The 17,706-nt window shown below is 41.0% G+C and overlaps 1 long non-coding RNA gene across 1 annotated transcript; it reads right to left on the bottom strand.

Annotated features, from left to right (window-relative positions):
- Positions 1–9,230: 9,230 nt before the first annotated feature.
- On the bottom strand, positions 9,231–16,754 carry LOC118942784 (uncharacterized). Its single transcript, XR_005038436.2, has 4 exons — positions 16,616–16,754; positions 15,959–16,067; positions 15,103–15,168; positions 9,231–9,411 (listed from the first exon to the last, which is right to left on the bottom strand). It is a non-coding gene; the product is annotated as an uncharacterized LOC118942784 (long non-coding RNA).
- Between the last annotated feature and the right edge of the window lie 952 nt (positions 16,755–17,706).

Below are 17,706 nucleotides of genomic sequence, written 5' to 3'. Positions count from 1 at the left end.
ATATTACTAGTTTATCTAGCGTGTCCTGCTTTGCATATAATCAATGCGGTGCATGTTAATTTATCATCGAATCACAGCCTACTTCGACAAACGGGGGATGATTTATCAAGCGCATTTGCGAAAAAAGCACTGTCTTTGCAACAATGTGTACCTAACCATAAACATCCATGCCTTTCTTAAAATCAATACACAAGTATATTTTTTTAAATCTGCATATTTAGTTAATATTGCCTGCTAACATTAATTTATTTTAACTATGGAAATCATGTCACTTCTCTTGCGTTCTGTGCAAGCAGAGTCAGGGTATATGCAGCAGTTTGGGCCGCCTGGCTCGTTGCAAACTGTGTGAAGACCATTTCTTACTAACAAAGACTAATTAATTTGCCAGAATTTTACGTAATTATGACAACATTGAAGGTTGTGCAATGTAACTGCAATAGTTAGACTTAGGGATGCCACCTGTTCGATAACATGGAAATGTCACGTTCGTCATAACGAGGAGACCAAGGCGCAGCGTGATAAGAATGCATTCTTCTTTATTTACAAAGAACACTAAACAAACTAACAAAATAACAAAACGACTGTGAAGCTATTAGACACACGTGCTGACAGGCAACTACACATAGACAATAACCCACCAAACCAAAATGGAAAATGGCAACCTAAATAGGACCCCCAATCAGAGACAACGATAAACTGATTGTCTCTGATTGTGAACCAATTCAGGCCACCATAAACCTACATTTACCTAGACATACCAAAACCCCATAGATATACAAAAACCCTAGACAAGACAAAACACACATACCACCCTCGTCACACCTGACCTAACCAAAATAATAAAGAAAACTAAGGTCGGGGCGTGACAGGAACGGTTCCATATTTCACTGAAAGAATACATTTTTGTTTTCAAAATTATATTTCCCGGATTTGACGATATTAATAACCTAAGGCTCGTATTTCTCTGTGTTTATATTATAATTAAGTCTATGATTTGATATTTACTAGAGCAGTCTGACTGAGCGGTGGTAGGCAGCAGCAGGCTCGTACGGATTCATTCAAACAGCACTTTCCTGCGTTTGCCAGCAGCTCTTCGCTGTGATTCAAGCATTGCGCTGTTTCTGACTTCAAGCCTATCAACTCCCGAGATTAGGCTGGCAATACTATAGGGCCTATAAGAACATCGAATAGTCAAAGCTATATGAAATGCAAATGGTATAGAGAGAAATACTCCTATAATTCCTATAATAACTACAACCTAAAACTTCTTAACTGGGAATATTGAAGAAAGGAACCACCAGCTTTCATATGTTCTCATGTTCTGAGCAAGGAACGTAAATGTTAGCTTTTTTACATGGCACATATTGCACATTTACTTTCCTCCCCAACACTGTGTTTTTGCATTATTTCAACAAAATTGAACACGTTTCATTATTTATTTGAGACTAAATAGATTTTATTTATGTATTAAGTTAAAATAAAAGTGTTCATTCAGTATTGTTGTAATTGTCATTATTACAAATATATATATAGTATATATAAAATCGGCTGATTTAATCGTTATCAGCTTTTTTTGGTCCTCCAATAATCGGGATCGTATCAGCGTTGAAAAATCATAATCGGTCGACCTCTAGTCTGAATACTTTCCGAAGGCACAGTGTGAATAGTGTGTAAATTGTATTTTGTTGTCTCTTGGTGCTTTTCCAATATACACAGAGTATACCAAAGATTAGGAACACCTTCCTAATATTGAGTTGCACCCCCCACCCTTTTGCCCTCAGACAGCCACAATTCGTCTGGACATGGACTTTACAAAGTGTCGAAAGCGTTCCACAGGGATGCTGGCCCAAGTTGACTCCAATGCTTCCCACATTTGTGTCAAGTTGGCTGGATGTCCTTTGGGTGGTTTTCTTAAATTCTTGATACACAGGAAACTTGAGCGTGAAAAACCTAGCAGCGCTTGTTGTGGTTAATTTCTTTGTCTCTCCTCATTTGATATTAAACTTATCACACAAGTCAGAGGTATACATAAACTAAATCTTTAATCACTTATTAATAAGGAAGCAGGTCAATACAACGCACACAAAAAAGTGAATAGATTGAGTGCTCTACGATAATGATGGCTGGTCATGGCTGGTTGACAATTCACGATCAAATTATTCGTTGAGAGCCCAGAGAAAAAAGTACAAAAGTATTTTATAGCCAAGATACACCCCTTTCAACATACATGACGAACAACGTTGTGTATGTTGAATGACCCATATAGAATGGGTCACAAGGTTAAAATGTGTATGAAAGATACCTATTATACATAGCAGACAGTATCTGCTGTGTCAACAGTTTTCATTGTATAGAGACCAGTGTCTGGCCCGCCGACTCCAAACTGGAACCATCTCTCCCTGGTACGGTATAGAACAGAAACATTAACTCATGCTCTGGAATGCTCTTTAGGTTTTACCACCCAAAAGACATTGTAAATCTCCTGTCAGTGTTATCTCCCAGAGGCCCATCCTCAGTAGAACACACACACAATAGTTATAAGAACCTTCTATTCTGTTGCATAAAACAAACATTTGATGCAATAAAATAATTATAACATAGTATTGCAATTTTGCTCTCACACGCTGCAGTTCTTGACACAAACCGGTGCGCCTGGCACGTACTACCATACCTTGTTCAAAGGCACTTACGTCTTTTGTCTTGCCCATTCACAATCTGAATGGCACACATACAAAATCCATGTCTCAATTGTCTCAAGGCTTCCTTCCTTCTCTCCTCCCCTTCATCTACACTATTGAAGTGGATTTAACAAGTGACAGCAATAAGGGATCATAGCTTTCACCTGGATTCACCTGGTCAGTCTGTCATGGAAAGAGCAGGTGTTCTTAATGTTTTGTATACTCAGTGTATAACTCTTATTTTTTTATATATTTTCTTTATGTTCATTTATTTATTTAATGTCCTCTACTATAACTGTTCTGTACTTTGTAATGTATTTGTACCTTTTATGTGGACCCAAGGAAGAGTAGCTGCTGCATGTGCAGTAGCTAATGGGCATCCTAATAAACTAAACTAAACATTGCCTCACTTGAAGCCTGACCTAAAGTTAATGTGCTTTTGAGTGACAAGCCTACATCTCACGATGTGAAATTAACTCTTCACTGTGAGAACAAAGAACAAGGCCTTTCTTCCATAGAAAAAAGCATTACAGACAGCCCTCACATAACCATGAAGCATCCGTCATGACCTTACAGAGATGCTCAGTGTTGAGGTTCAGCTTTCTGTGGCAACAGGAATGGCTTAATTCATCCTCAACATGGTGCTTCATTCTTTCCCTGCAGTTACGCAAAAACACTGTCTTCCATCCTCTGTACAACGGTCAATTATTTACGTAAAGACAGTGCATTGTTAAAGAGTGTCCCCAAGAGGCGGTACATTGAAGTACAGCTTCCTGACATTATAGGAAGTGACTTAAACAGGGGTCATATGGCGTTTTCAAAAGGTTAAAAAGGTTGAACCTTCCCAAATTTGACATATTTGTGACCCGGGACCGTCATGACCTGACATATGAAATTTGAAGTCAATCGACCCAAAGCCTTTTTTGACCTCCATTGGACACAATGATCTTGCAGTTAGAAGCTAACAGCCTTGTTAGAATGAATTCTGAAGAGGGTACTGGTCCATTTTTTTTTAGATTGGCTGTCTGTGTCTGCCTGTTTGCCTGTGTGTCTCTCTGTCTGCCTACCTGCCTGCATGCGCCTTCCTGTCTGCATATGCCTGTCTGCCTGCCTGTCTGTTTGCGTGTCTGAGTTTTTCCCCAATTTCCCCATTGCAGCTGTATCACCAACTTCTTTGCCTTGAATGCAATGCATTGACTTATGCGTCAATGTTCTTGACACATATTTATGAGTCAATAGCCTGTCTGTGGAGGTTGGAGAGAGAGGAGGGAGCGAGAGATGGGAAGAGGGGGAGGGAAAGAGAATGAGAGAGATAATGGAGGGGGGAGAGAGAGAAGAGGGAGAGTGAGGGAGCGAGAAAGGGAGAGGGTGAAGGAGGGAGGGAGGAGAGAGAGGAGAGAGGGGAGAGAGAGTCTACATGTCTGTCTGTCTGTCTGTCTGTCCGTCCGTCCGTCCGTCCGTCCCGGGAGAAGTGAGTGAGAGAAGAGGGAGAGAGAGAAGGGGGAGAATGAGGAAAGGGAGAGGGTGAAGGAGGGAGGGGGAGAGAGAGAGTCAACTCTCTCTCCAACCTCCACAGAGAGAGGAGAGAGAAGGAGAAGGTGAGGGAGGGAGGGGGAAAGAGAGGAAGAAGGGGAGAGAGAGAAAGAGAGGAGCGAGACAGAAAGAGAGAGATATGAGGGGGGAGGGAGAGGTTGGAGGTGGTAAAAGAAGGGGGAGGGAGAGAAAATAAGAGAAAGGGGGATAAAGATGAGGTTGAGAGAGATAGAGGAGGCAAAGAGAAGGAGGGAGGGAGAGAGAAGAGAGATGGGGAAAAGGGGGATGCCTCTGTCTGTGAGTCTCATCTTTTCCCATTGACTGGAATGTATTGGCATAAGCTTCAATTGGTTCATCACTCATCTTTTCCCCACTGACTGCTATGTATTAACATAAGTGTCAACCTTGTGACACTCATCTTTCCCATTAACTGCCATGTATTGACATAAGCATAAACCCTTTGACACTCATCTATTGCCATTGAATGCAATGTAAGCTTAAATTTGTTCACACTCTTCTTTTCCAATTGTACTGCGATGTACTGGGATAAGTAGCATTTGGTTGAGGCATAACACCTTGCAAAAACGTGACAGCACCTGGTACATGTGCATTAGTGATGTGCGGGTTGACTCATAATCTACAGTCCCCGTGGTTATATATGCAGGGTGGGTGGGTTTAGGGGCTGCAGCGTAACCTAGTGGTTAGAGCGTTGGACTAGTAACCGGAAGGTTGCAAGTTCAAACCCCTGAGCTGACAAGGTACAAATCTGTCGTTCTGCCCCTGAACAGGCAGTTAACCCACTGTTCCTAGGCCGTCATTGAAAATAAGAATTTGTTCTTAACTGACTTGCCTAGTTAAATAAAGTTTTTAAAAAATGTAAAAAATTAAAAAGGGTCATGAAATATTGAGTGGCATGTGGGTTGATTAATGAGAAAACAATACCTTAAAAAATCTATAAATGTATCATTCTTGTGCAATCTATAGTCTACATTGAGGATTTTCTTTGTTAGTCAATCGGGCATTAGTGCGTAAGCCTAATATTTAAGGCTGTCATGACTGGCCTGTGGGGATCAGGTTACAGTGGATCACAGTTCTACAGAGATATCTCTCGCTCTCGCAGAGGGGGAGAGGTATAGGGGGATTTATGACACCCCACGCCCATTGTAAATCTTAAGGCAATAGACGAATCCTTTGTCCTTTAGTGTTGTAACGGCTTTCTTCTATCTCCTCCTCGGACGAGGAGGTGTAGCAAGGATCGGACCAAAATGCAGCGTGTAGATTGCGATCCATGTTTAACCTGTCTACGATATTGGTTCCCAATTGGGAATCAACCCTCCCACGTTCAGCTGAAACGGTGGCGCATGGAACGCAAAAATATTCTTACAAATATTTAACCTCCACACATTAACAAGTCCAATAGCTCAAATGAAAGATAAACACCTTGTTCATCTAGCCAGCAAGTCAGATTTCTAAAATGTTTTACGGCGAAAACATAGCACATATATATGTAAAACCACCACCAGACACAGCTCATTTGAATAGCCAAAACATGCAATCAACAAACGCAGGATTAAAAAATAAATTGTTCACTAACCTTTTGAAAATCTTCATCAGATGACAGTAATATGACATGTTACACAGTACATTTTTTTTTTTTTCAATAATATGCCATTTATATCCATAAATGTCCATTTACAGTGAGTTCACGTTCAGAAATTACTCAAAAATGCCCGCAGGAAATCTAGGTAGCGCGGCAAGATAACGTAAATAGACATCATAAACTTTGACTAAATATACATGTTCTACATATAGTTAGAAAGATACACTGCTTCTTTATGCAACCGCTTTGTTAGATTTATTTTTAACGTTACAGAAATCGCACACTATTCAATATGCTGAGACGGCGCTCAGTTCCAAGCTACATTTCTACGTAATGTTGGAGTCAACAGAAACACAGATTTAAGCATAAATATTCCCTTACCTTCGATGGTCTTCGTTCAGAATGTTCTGGAAGGCTTCATACTTACCCAATATATCGTTTGGTTTCAAGTCTTGCGTCTTTGTATTAGCTACTGCTAATAACATCAGCTGAAATGCACCCAAAACGTCCTCTGGTCCGGAAAAGTTGCGCATCAAAACATCAAAATTACATATTATATGTCGACTAAACAGGTCAAACTAAGTGCAGAAGCAAGCTTTATGATGTTTTAGACACACAAAACAAACTTCAATTCAATCGGCCATCGTCTGCCCTTCTCTTGAGTGCTGGAACAAAGGAATGGCTGGGACCAATTCGCGCCCCTACGCACAGCCTATTTTCTCGTGGCACGCACTAATTTCACTAATTTCACTCCCACGGGATTTGAACGATTCAAAGCTCTACTGAAAGAGGACATCTAGCGGAAGAGATAGAAAGTCTCCCCAGAATCATAACTGGTTGGGAAGGGTGGGGGCCATGACGTCAAACTTGCTCCAACTTTCATGGCCACAAAAACTAGTTTGGAAGAATGCCTGCCCTGTGAGTTCTGCTATACTTACAGACATAATTCCAACGGTTTTAGAATCTTTAGAGTGTTTTCTATCCAATAATATTTGCATATATTAGCAATTTTTGACATATTTTTTTTTCAGTTTACTAGGGGTACCCAATCTCTCCAAAGGGGGCATATGTCTGCCATATCCTTAACAGGTTTTAATGAACAAACGTAAACATGAATTAATACAAACACTACAAAACAAAAGAACGTAATGAACGAAACGAAAACCGAAACAGCCTATACTTGTATAAACTAACAAAGACAAGAACAAGGACACTAAGGACAATCACCCAAGACAAACTCAAAGAATATGGCTGCCTAAATATGGTTCCCAATCAGAGACAACGATAAACACCTGCCTCTGATTGAGAACCACTCCAGACAGCCATAGACTGCTAGATCACCCCACTAGCTACAATCCCAATACATACACACCAAAACCCCAAGACAAAACACACCACAATACAAAAACCCCATGCCACACCCTGGCCTGACCCAATACATGAAGATAAACACAAAATACTTCGACCAGGGCGTGACAAGTGTTTGAGACTGGAATGTCTGTTTGGGTGATATGGAGAATCTACCTCAGAACTGTAACATGCAATAAATGGACTTTGAGACATTATACACTGCTCAAAAAAATAAAGGGAAGACTAAAATAACACATCCTAGATCTGAATAAATGAAATATTCTTATTAAATACTTTTTTCTTTACATAGTTGAATGTGCTGACAACAAAATCACACAAAAATGATCAATGGAAATCAAATTTATCAACCCATGGAGGTCTGGATTTGGAGTCACACTCAAAATTAAAGTGGAAAACCACACCACAGGCTGATCCAACTTTGATGTAATGTCCTTAAAACAAGTCAAAATGAGGCTCCGTAGTGTGTGTGGCCTCCACGTGCCTGTATGACCTCCCTACAACGCCTGGGCATGCTCCTGATGAGGTGGCGGATCGTCTCCTGAGGGATCTCCTCCCAGACCTGGACTAAAGCATCCGCCAACTCCAGGACAGTCTATGGTGAAACGTGGCGTTGGTGGATGGGAGCGAGACATGATGTCCCAGATGTGCTCAATTGGATTCAGGTCTGGGGAACGGGCGGGCCTGTCCATAGCATCAATGCCTTCCTCTTGCAGGAACTGCTGACACATTCCAGCCACATGAGGTCTAGCATTGTCTTGCATTAGGAGGAACCCAGGGCCAACCGCACCAGCATATAGTCTCACAAGGGGTCTGAGGATCTCATCTCGGTACCTAATGGCAGTCAGGCTCTGGCGAGCACATGGAGGGCTGTGTGGCCCCCCAAAGAAATGTCACCACCTGTAGAACCACTCCTTTATTGGGTGTGTCTTGCTAATTGCCACCTGATGTCTATTCCAGTTGCACAACAGCATGTGAAATTTGTCAATCAGTGTTGCTTCCTAAGTGGACAGTTTGATTTCACAGAAGTGTGATTGACTTGGAGTTACATTGTGTTGCTTAAGTGTTCCCTTTATTTTTTTGAGCAGTGTATTTCATCAGCCAAAATGGTGGTAAAAATGATAGATGGAATAATAAATGAATGTCGATTTTGTTATGTTTTTAAAAGTTAAAAGACGTTATAACAAAAACATTGTAATTTGAAGAGTTTTCATAATGTGTACGTTTACATACTTTATGTTGTGTAGAAAATATCCACGATAACACTGATTTTAGTTGTCTAAATGAGATCATAGCCATTTATAATACCTTGCCTTGTAACTAGCTACGTCACAGGGAACCCAGAGAGCATGTCATAAAGACGGGAATGCCATTCCTACCCTGGGGTATAAAACATGTGAGTTAAGAATTTACATATCCGACTAAGTTTACCACGCGCTACAGCCGAGGTTTACGACTAGTCGTGACTCTGAAACGCAACACGAGGAAGAGGACAAAGGAACCTCTTAACAATCAATGCTACGATTGAGTACTGTATCTAAGAAGGTGAATTCAAGAAGGACAAACCGGTTATTCTCTTCAAGTCATTGGTTGTCTACATAGCCCTCCTACCCAAGCTGGGAGCGTCAACACGGCTGATTCACCTCCTAAGAAGACCTCTCACAGAATGAGTGCAAGGAAACAGACAACCAAGAGAAAGGACGTTGTGACATTGTGTGGACAATCAGAGACTTACTACACACGATAACAAAAGAGACTTGCACCTGAAGACAAAATAACAAGGCGTCAGCCAAACCTTTCCCACTAAGCGGAACTCGGTCCATAAAGACATACCCAATGGAGACCTTCAACACGTAAATACATGCATTATAATTCTGACCCATAAGAGCGGCAGTTTGGGGCAAGGTGTTAGCTCTAAACTAAGCATAATCTTCAAATGTATCCATGTGTGCTTTTCTCTCGCTCTCTTTCTTTAAATCTCTAGCTTGTGTAACACGTGTCTATCATGACACAAGGCGAGACCCAGATGCAGACGGCAGATGGTTGGAGTCTTACAATATTTATTCATCCAATAGGGTAAGGCAAGAGAATAGTCGTGGACAGGCAAAAGTGTCAATACCAGTTCAGTCCAAACAGTACCAAAGGGCAGGCAGAATCAAGGTCAGGGCAGGCAGGATGATCAGGCAGGCGGGAACGTAGTCCAGAGTCAGGCAGGGGTCAAAACCGGGAAGACTATCAAAAAGAGAATAACAAAAGGAGTATGTGGAAAAACACGCTGGTTGACTTGACTAACATTCACGATGAACTGGCACAGAGGACAGGAAACACAAGGATAAATACACTGGGGAGAATAAGTGAAACCTGGAGGGGGTGGAGACAATTACAAGGACAGGTGAAACAGATCAGGGCGTGACAGTGTCATATTGTGTTAGTCTGCTAGGGACCTGTTGCCATTGTATTAAGTTCCAACCAATAACCTAGACTGTTTGTGTATTTGTATATTATGTTATCATAGTTAGTAAATAAATAATCAACTCAATTTGTGTGGTACAGAATGATTTAGTGAGACCCGCGTTTGTGCAGATTTACAAATTATGCAATGTTCAGAATGAGACTGATGAGGAATTAATTAATTAGTGACTGCTATGAAATTGATATTCTGATATTCTTTGAGTGAATTCGAGAAATGGTAACTCATTAAACAAACTTTTCCCGTGGTGCCCCAGGTTACTGAGTTAATGGTTACAGGATTAATTTAGTCACGTAATTATAAACATAGTTAATTATTCGATAAATAGCATGTCATCACATTAACAATAATACGTCACGACAGGGCCTATAACTGTACGCTCGCCAAATAGTCTGCATGCCAATCATCAAATGCTTTTGGGAACAGGCAGAAAAAAGTTCATGTCAATCCACGGAGGCAAAAAGGACAACTTCAGAGTTTAATTCAATGCGAGAAAAGCTGTGAATGGAGAGTTGAAAATATAGCGAGGGGAGGGCCAGAAAAGTAATCTTAGGGAAAGATTTGGTGAAGTGGTAAAAGAGGATGATAGCAGTACCTATGTTATGTGATGATTGTGAGATGCTTTACACAGTCACAAGACTGCATATGCTTATGGCACGTGAGGGAACCGTAGCCTACTGTTCAGATGGGTTAAATGGAAACTGAAATCTCGAAACTGACTGTAGGTCTATAACCTCTCACATAACCTTAATATTATTTCCTGCAAAATGAAGCATTTCTTGCAGAAAGAAATTATACACTACATGACCAAAAGTATGTGGACACCTGCTTGTCGATCATCTCATTCCAAAATTATGAGCAGTAGTATGGAGTTGGTTCCCCTAGGCTTTCCATTAGATGTTGGAACATTGCTGCTTCCATTCAGCAATTAGGCCTAGCTCGCAGTCGGTGTTCCAATTCATCCCAAGGGTGTTCAATGTCAGGGCTCTGTGCAGGCCAGTCAAGTTCTTCCATGTCAATCTCGACAAACCATTTCTGAAAGGGCCTTCCGCAAACTGATGCCACAAAGTTGGAAGAAGAGAATCGTCTCAAATGTTATTGTATGCTGTAACGTTAAGACTTCCCTTCACTGGAACTAGCCAGAACAATGAAAAACAGCCCCAGACCATTATTCTTCCTCCACCAAACTTTACAATTGGCACAATGCATTGGGGCAGGTATCGTTCTCCTGTCATCCTCCAAACCCAGATTCGTCAGTCGGACTGCCAAATGGTGAAGGGTGATTCATCACTCAAGAGAACGTGTTTCCACTGCTCCAAAAGCTCCCGGCGAACAGTTCTTGTGCTGACATTGCTTCCAGAGGCCGTTTGGAACTCAATCGTGAGTGTTGAAACCTAGGACAGATTATTTTTACACGCTATGCACTTCAGCACTCAGCGGTCGTGTTCTGTGAGCTTGTGTGGCCTACCACATAGCGGCTGAGCCGTTGTTGCTCCTAGACATTTCCACTTCACAATAACAGCACTTACAGTTGACTGAGGCAGCTCGAACTGACTTGTTGGAAAGGTGGCATCCTATGACGGTACCACGTTGAAAGTCACTGAGCTCTTCAGTAAGGCCATTCTACTGTCAATGTTTGTCTATGGGGATTGCATGGCTGTGTGCTCAATTGTATACACCTATCAGCAAAGGGTGTGCCTGAAATAGCCGAATCCACTAATTTGAAGGGGTGTCCATATACTTTTGTATATATAGTGTACAACAAATGTACTGTAGGCAAACGTTTGGGTGGAGAAATTTGATTGATTTATTTCAGCATCTCGAGAGAATGTGAATGCACAATTAGATACCTCATGTAGAGGTTCTATCTTTATCAACTCATAAAAGCTGATAGTATTTCAACCACATAAAATATGCATCCAAGCTGAACTGAAATCCTATCAGAAACAAGTTGAGTAGTTTTCACAGCTTTCTATTTCCTTACAACTGGTCAAACTGATTTTTTGAAATTTTTAACAGCAATATTTTGTTATTGCATTTTCTCCCCAGTCCCTAAATGTATTTGCTCTGTGAAAGAAACAGAGATGACAGAGAAAACTTAACCAATGTCAATTAGATTGAAGCATTCATTCCATCTATTTATTACATTTTTCTGGTGAGCAAGGTTTAATACAGTCTTCTAGGGCATTATATAATGGCAGAAGAGATGCTGCATGTATCTTATTATAGACAAGTTGACTAAGAAATAGTCTAACAAAATGTTGAAAATGATACGTAGAAAAATATCTAAATCAGGCAACAAAGAAATATTGCACCCCAGGCCTCAGATTTTCACTTTATCACATTTAGTCGGGCAGTTGAGGATGGTTTATTAGCAATTGCGGGCGGGTGCGGGTGAACAAACAGCTGACCACTAATCCCTCCTGCGCTGACTGAGATAACTGGATCAACACCCAGATACTCTCCAACTACTACAACTGACATATAGAGTGTGCTGACTTTCTGTTTCCTAGCCTGGTATGGGGGCTGTCAGTATTTAACAAGGGCATCCTCAGGAGAACCTGGGGTCCAAGCTCTGCGGGCTGCAGTGCAGGGGCCATATTCACCACTCTCTTGAACTAATCTCATCAAACAAGTTAGAAACTGTACAAAAATAAGATATGTTTCAACATGAACATTTAGACATGGCCTGTCTTCCCTATAGGCCTAGGCCTACTTTAAAATGCATCAAAATGCAAAAAATACATTTGTTGTTCGTCTTATGTCAATCGCCCACTGGAGTTTATAGTTTACCCTTTCCTCAACTTTTTTTTACCATCACTGATGTGAATACAGAATCGTAAGTAATATTCCAATTTTATTTTTTATTATTTCACCTTTATTTAACAAGGTAGGCCAGTTGAGAACAAGTTCAAATTTACACCTGCAACCTGGCCAAGATAAAGCAAAGCAGTGCGGAAAAAAACAACACAGAATTACACATAAACAAATGTACAGTCAATGACACAAAAGAAAAGAAAAATAGAAAAATCTATGTACAGTGTGTGCAAACGTTGAAGAGTAGGGAGGTAGGCAATAAATAGGCCATAGAGATAAAAATAATTACAATTTAGCATTAATACTGGAGTGATAGATGTGCAGATTTTGATGTGCAAGTAGAGATTACCTAGCAAAGACTTATAGATGACCTGGAGTCAGTGGGTTTGGCGACGGATATGTAATGAGGGCCAGCCTCATTATTGCAATAATTAATCGATGTTGAATAAAGATGATTGTTTGAATAATTGTCTAAGTCTCTCAGTACTGAAATTTCCCCTACAGCAGTCATTTGAGAAGCCAAGGCTATTGAGTCTGCCGATAAGAATGCGGTGATTGACAGAGTCAAAAGCCTTGGCAAGGTCGATGAAGATAGCTGCACAGTACTGTCTTTTATCGATGGCGGTTATGATATCGTTTAGGACCTTGAGCGTGGCTAAGGCGCACCCATGACCAGCTTGCAAACTAGATTGCATAGTGGAGAATGTACGGTGGGATTCAAAATGGTCTGTGATCTGATTATTAACTTGGCTTTCGAAGATTTTAGAAAGACAGGGCAGGATTGATATAGGTCTATAACAGTTTGGGTCTAGAGTGTCTCCCCCTTTGAAGAGGGGGATGACCGCGGCAGCTTTCCAATCTTTGGGGATCTCAGACGATACGAAAGAGAGGTTGAATAGGCTAGTAATAGGGGTTGCAACAATTTTGGTGGGTAATTTTAGAAAGAGAGGGTCCAGATGGCCAACTGTGAAAAAATGCTTATTGAAATTATTGATTATCATAGATTTATCGGTGGTGACAGTGTTTCCTATCCTCAGTGCAGTGGGCAGCTGGAGGAGGTGCTTTTATTCTCCATGGACTTCACATTGTCCCTCAAAAAATTGGAATTAGTGCTACAGGAAGCAAATTTCTGTATGAAAAAGCTAGCCTTAGCTTTCCTAACTGACTGAGTATAATGGTTCCTGACTTCCCTGAAAAGCTGCATATTGCGGGGGCTATTCGATGCTAATGCAGAACGCCACAGGATGTTTTTGTGCTGGTCAAGGGCAGTCAAGTCTGGGGTGAACCAAGGGCTATATCTGTCTTAGTTAAATTTTTTTTGAATGGGGCATGCTTATTTAAGATGGAGAGGAAAGCACTTTTGAAGAGCAACCAGGCATCCTCTACTGGCGGGATGAGGTCAATATCCTTCCAGGATACCCGGGCCAGGTTGATTAGAAAGGCCTGCTCGCTGAAGAGTTTTAGGGAGCGTTTGACAGTGATGAGGTGTGGTTGTTTGACCGCGGGTCCATTACGCACACAGGCAATGAGGCAGTGATCGCTGAGATCCTGGTTGAAGACAGCAGAGGTGTATTTAGAGGGCAAGTTGTTCAGGATGATATCTAGAGGGTGCCCATGGTTACGGATTTAGGGTTGTACCTGGTAGGTTCCTTGATCATTTGTGTGAGATTTAGGGCATCTAGCTTAGATTGTAGGACGGCCTGGGTGTTAAGCATGTCCCAGTTTAGGTCAACTAACAATACGAACTCTGAAGATAAATGGCGGGAGATCAATTCGCATATGGTGTCCAGGGCACAGCTGGGGGCAAATGTGATAATCACCTGTGTGCTTCATTGATGTGAGTTTGTGCGAAGCTTGATTAGTAATGCCTAGGAATACAAACGTATACAATTACAAACACTATGTAATTTGAGAAAAGAGATATCTATGTAAAGAGATTTTATGCAATTCACCATTACAACTGACTGAACAGTCGCTTATGCTACGTGTCAGTGTGAATCATTTCTCATATTTCTTCCCTTTTAGGGGTATAACATTAGAATTGTACAGCTAATAGGCTATATGTTTGTAGATCAACTGAGGTGAACGAACTATTAGCAGCCTGTGTCACGCCCTGATCTTAGAGATCCTTTTATTTCTCTATTTGGTTAAGTCAGGGTGTGACTAGGGTGGGCATTCCAGTTTTTCGTTTCTAGGTTGGCCTAGTATGGTTCCCAATCAGAGACAGCTGTCTATCGTTGTCTCTGATTGGGGATCATATTTAGGCAGCCTTTTTCCACCTGTTGTGCGTGGGATCTTGTTTTTGTATTGTCGCCTTTTTGCACTACAAAGCTGCACTTTCATTTTGTTACGCTTTATTGTTTTGTTGCTGGTTCACATTAATAATCATGATGAACGCCTTCCGCGCTGCACCTTGGTCCAATCCTTCTAACAACGATCGTTACAGCCTGGCTGATAATGACAGGTCATTTTTGCTTGTTTTTGCTCTTCTCCGAATAGCATTTTAAAGTTTTTAATTGTATAGAAATACATTAAATTACTCATGCAACAAAAAGTGTATTGTATGCTTGGCAGAACTGTAATAGAAAATAAACAGGCTCAAATATACATAACTGACTGAATCAGAGATTCCTGACCTTTGCATGGACCATTAGCCGGTGACTTCAGTGGATCACAAGGTGAAGGTTTCAATTCAGCCTGGTCTGCGGAAGAAAACTAATATTTATAAATGTACACTTTCAAGAATTCGAGGACCAACTTCTGTTGTTGAAAACTGCACGTGACATCGACATTAGTCTGAAACATTTATTCAAGTGCCAACATTGACTAAAAGGTGCAAGTAGGTTAATTTTGGTCATAAAGTCAGTATCTTCCAAAACTGAGTTTTGTGAGATTTGAGTACAAGAGTTTGTCAGGACTTCCTTGAGGGTTTTGATTTCGACAATGCCCACTAATACAGGATAAACAGCCCACTTGCCAACTAATACAGGATAAACAGCTGCGGTGATTGCGCTCAATCCAATTGTACCGCAGAACACACAGATGGTGAGACAGAACTGCCCACCAGCAAATCGAAATTTGTTTACATAAGACAAGATGTCTCACTTTTTTTTTAATACTGCACCAAACACCTAAGCTAAAATTGCGCAACTAAAGCCTCCTTGGCAAAAACATCATTTATTATTGATTTCATGAGTTATCTGAGAGTCATTCTGACTATTTTGAGGAAGTGATACTGGCTTTGTTCCTATGGTGTTTTTGGGGAACAAACATCAGTAGCTGCCACATCGAACCACACTCCCAAGATTGAAATCACATTTTTCATAATGAGCAACAGAAAAACATGGGGAATCGGTGTGTTCAGTCGCTCATTAAGAGGGTAGACTCAGAGACAAGGGAGTGAGGATGGAAGAAAATGTTGGAGAGGAGAAGAGCTACAGTAAGTAAACGAGGATGGTCATTGAGAGAGAGTGCCAATACACAATCACACACCTTGGTAGTCTTTGTTTCACAGGGGTCCCCATGTTCTTTGGCCAGGTTGATGCCGCTGGTAAACAATTTGTCCCCTACTACAGTCGAACAACTCTGCTCCTGAGCTATCCTGTTACACCACAGAGAAGTGAAAAGAAGAACAATACAGGTGGTGTGAGGAGAGGAAAGGATGCTGTCTTCAGTCAGTAAAATGCTGTTCCATGTGTGCTCCAGGTGTCTTCCCCATTGCAATTTTCACCTCCATCCACAGAGCTTTTTTTTTTTTGTGTGGCAATCTGACGAACAGAGTTGAGGGTTGTAGGGGGAGTGGGAGGTGATAGAGGAAGCATGATGGTGTTGGCAGGGAGAGTGGTTGGGGTTGAGTTGTTTTAATGACACCATCATCTCTCAACAGACATACAACTACACCCCTGTGCCTCCGGTTATGAATGCTGTAACAATGCCCGATAAACCTTTTTTTTCTTGGCACTAGGCTACTCACCACAGTGATAGTCAACAGCACAAGCATTATAACATCTAATTATCTACCCATTCCTGGACTGTCCTGGATTTCTTCCTGTACTTCCCTACCAACAGGGGCCTCTTATAAACTGGGTCACACAGGTTGCAGACACATACATACTGTCCTCCTGAAAACCAGGTGTTACTGTTACCTACTTGCAGATGTGAGAGGCAGCGATTAGAGGGAGGAGTGTACAGTCTTGTTCACCCAGAGCTCGGCCACTCCCATCCTGACAGCAATCCTTCAACGTGGTCCAATGGTACTCTGGGGGCTCTGGCCAAGTTTATGTGGGGTGAGAACATGGTGAGAAAGGTTTTGACAAACAAGTGAGAGGGGAGGTAAATAAACAGCAATTAATTATATAGCTAAGCCTAGTCAGCAGATGTAGACTATATTCAAGGCATTCCTGAACATACTTTTCTACATATACAAAATAATCTAGGCCCATTTCATAACTCAAAATGTGTAATGTATGAACTTTTTTGGCATGTATAGGCCTATATTTTATTCCAACATTAATTTAATTAATTATATTAGTAACACTGTTAATAGTGATAGTTTACTCAAGGCAACCTCACCAGTTTTAACTCTTCCTTGCCCATGTAAAACTCCATATGAAGAGAAAAATTGTAGGGGAGAGGGAGGTACGTTGTCACACCTTTCACGCTGTCTAACATTTACTGGGCACAATACAGTACATTACAATGGTATAAATTCCATACCAAATGAAAGAAGGAAGTCTTGGGCACATATTTTGTATTTATTACATCTTCATATCTTATTTCAGTACGGAGTTGTAGACCGTTAAATAGAGAGTGTGTACTACAATTTGCCCAATCAGCGGGTAAATTGTCACACTACGGGTAAGTTGTGACAACTGTGGATTATCAACAAATAAGAACACAACTAATTCATTGTGAATATTTATTTAAATTTCAAATTCTAAACCAAATTCAACTTCATTAAAGACCTCAAAATAAAAACAATCATGCCTCGAGAATCTGGCAAATCATGCCTTTCAATCAAAACACGATTGCTGGCAGAGCACACATTAATTAAGTGGCATGACCACTTTACTTTGAACTTTGAAATCCAACATTCTCTGGCGTGCACATAGATCCATGGTAATTGTTGGAATTGGAATAGAATGTAATGCTGTAGATAACTTGCTTTAAAGTCTTAACAAATCAGACGTGGTGTTTAAACACACTAATGCAGTTTTGTAACAGCCTATACAACTGTTCAG

This window comes from Oncorhynchus mykiss, chromosome 21 (genome assembly GCF_057628025.1).
Source record: "Oncorhynchus mykiss isolate SJ-2025 chromosome 21, ASM5762802v1, whole genome shotgun sequence".
NCBI classification, from domain to species: domain Eukaryota; kingdom Metazoa; phylum Chordata; class Actinopteri; order Salmoniformes; family Salmonidae; genus Oncorhynchus; species Oncorhynchus mykiss.
Note: the sequence above shows the minus strand (reverse complement) of the source record. Positions and strands in the feature narration are given on the sequence as shown.